Below are 201 nucleotides of genomic sequence, written 5' to 3'. Positions count from 1 at the left end.
GGGTCCCGTTTCCCCTGCACAGAAAGACAAGTGGACCTGCACAACAATTTTCTTTTTCACTAAATTGAGATAGACTGTTCGAAAAGCTGTGTAAAAGCTTTCTGAATTGGAGCTGACCCTTCATAGACCAAAATAGATACGACAGTTACTGAATGGATGAAAAGGGTCATTTTTCTTCACACATTCCACAATAGCCTTTGA

This window comes from Centropristis striata, chromosome 6 (genome assembly GCF_030273125.1).
Source record: "Centropristis striata isolate RG_2023a ecotype Rhode Island chromosome 6, C.striata_1.0, whole genome shotgun sequence".
NCBI lineage: Eukaryota > Metazoa > Chordata > Actinopteri > Perciformes > Serranidae > Centropristis > Centropristis striata.
The sequence above is the reverse complement of the archived record's forward strand: the minus strand, read 5'-3'. Positions refer to the sequence as shown.